The following is a 2,607-nucleotide window of genomic DNA, read 5'->3' on the forward strand; positions in this document are numbered from 1 at the left end:
GGTCAATGTCTTCTGTACAGTTAGCATAGGTATATTTTAGGCAAGGCTCATGAAAGAGAATCATCACATACCCAATCTTGCAATATGAAGGATAATATAGAATGGAACAGGCATAGAAAAAAATATAAATCATATAGAATAGTCATTTAAAGCATATCTTTTGACTGATGCACTAGGTTAAGTATGTCTCTGAGATTATGAACAAGTCATTGAATCTCTGAAATGAAATTTTAAATCTAAAAATTCTTTAAAATATTAATCTCAGATCATCAGGATAATATAATTCAGAACAAATTTTAACTTAATATCTAACACATTCCAAATACTAAGTGTTTTTAATATTTACTTTTCTTTGTTGCCTTCTACTCTTTTGTTCTTTTTTATTCTTATTATTTTATGTAAGCTAGAGATAACTATGCAGCAAATAACTTAGGAAACACAGAGACAGGTATATTTCAAAACATAGAGTATATTTTATATCAAACTAAGAGTCTAGAACTATGGAAGAGATAACTTGTACATTGCTTCTAGAAAGATCTCTGATTTTACTGAAAAAAAAAAGGTTGGTTGATGTATGCATTGCAGCTTTAAATATTATAAACTATTCCAAAGTATAGGCGAGATGTGTGAGAAATAACAGGTTTAAGATGTATCCCAGATTTCTGATTTCATATTTTCATTTAGCTTCATAAACACATTTCATGTATTATCAATGAATCATTTGATACAAATTGAAAGTAATTAACCACTTTGGTCTCTGCTATCCAAAATAAACCAAGAAGCAAACAAACATACAAATGAATATTGATTGAAATATAGCACAAAGTGGGAGAAATTGGAATGAAATGTGTCTAATCCTTTTCTGTAGGGAAAATTTAAATACTGTACCGCACAGCATTTGCATGATATTCATGGTTTTAAAGGAGAGTTTACTTAGTTGGCTATGGTTATCTGAGGTTTATTGATCTAGGTGGATGCCTTTATAAATAGGTCAACCATTGTAGAAAACAAATGCAAGCACTGCTGAAAATAAAATGATAGGAGCAGACAATGAATAGGAAAAGAAATCTAAGAGGCAGCTTTAGTTAAGAAAATGATGAATGGGAATTTCAAATTCAGATCTGGAAAATTACATTTTTGCTCTGCAAGTACCAAAATTACAAATGAAAAAGAAAAAGCTCTTTGAATTTAAACTTAAATTTTATGTAATATTATGTTTGTCAGTTCAAGAAAAGACCTAGAGCTTTAGTAATTGAATAAAAAAACTGAGATAAATATATACTAGCATATATTGGATTCTTAAGGTAGCATTACTATCAACTAGGTCCGTGGCAATTATGTCATTTTAATGTATAGCTAAGAAGAAAGAAGCTTTCTTTATAAGCATGAGCAAAGTGAATTAATGTGTTAATAGAATGCTCAGTTCTGAAAATAATTCCAAAACTGTTTTTATGCTTAAATATTATATAGTTTTAAAAATTATTTTTAGATCCATTTGTATCCTAGTTGCATTAAGGGAGGAACAGACCATGGATTCCAGAGAAGGGATCAATTCTTTGTATTGATGGGAATAACTTTTCAGTCTTCTTAAAATCCCACAAAACACTGAATGATCCCTCTGTCCCAATTGATGTGTGAGTGTAACACAACATTTTTATGATATTTAAGCTGAATAGAGCTTCAAATAACGTAAAAACTGATTCTATTCATAAACCTGCAACCCAGGTATGACACATGTTAAAATGGACATTGGGGGCTCAGATCTGTAAGTCCAAAAAATAGAGAAAATAATAGGGAAAATAAATCAAGATTAAAATAGGAAAATTGTCAGTTAAAGAGCAAAATGTCATTTTTTTCATGCTATTTGCTATTTGTCTATCTTTTCTTTCTTTTATCTTTAATTTTTATATTTAATTAGTATGTGTTTGCATTAAATAATACTTAAATTCTTCTTGGGGAATTGTTGCATGTAACACATCTTAATTCTTTTTACTTCCTCTCCCTTTCCTCCTGCTTCCTCCATCTCACCTGTATATGTGCATGTTGTTGTTTTTGTTGTGTTGTAAAAGTTTCTTTAATGCTGAGTATTAACCTTTTAAACTGTAAAAATGTTTTCTTCCATTGGCTATCAGCATTTAATCAACAGATCAAGACTCAGTCCTTTACATTTTAAAAATTAATTTTATTGAGACACTTTTGATATACATAATGAACATATTCATCATAGAGAATATGTTCCTATGCATAATATATCTTGATTCTTTCTACCATTCCCTTTCCCTCCATTCATCTCTTCTTCCTGCTTATTTTGTCCTTTTATTTTTAAATTTTCTTTTCCTTTCTCTGTTCTTTTCATCACTTTATCCCCAATAGCTGGCTGACATATTTTATATTATTTAATCATTTTTTCAATTGTGTATGTTTACATATTCTACTTTTATTACAAAAGAACAATAGGTATAAAATATCTAATATTAACTGACTTTCTTTTGGTAGTAAGAAAAAAATTTTATCTGAAGATTTATTTTTCTGTAATTTCCAGATTTTACTTATGAAAATACACATTTCTACAGCAGAGAAAGATGTTTGTCCTGCCCTTAAGAAGCT

The sequence above is a fragment of the Fukomys damarensis genome, unplaced genomic scaffold, assembly GCF_012274545.1.
Source record: "Fukomys damarensis isolate Sample0158 unplaced genomic scaffold, DMR_v1.0_HiC HiC_scaffold_16, whole genome shotgun sequence".
In the NCBI taxonomy this organism is placed as follows: domain Eukaryota; kingdom Metazoa; phylum Chordata; class Mammalia; order Rodentia; family Bathyergidae; genus Fukomys; species Fukomys damarensis.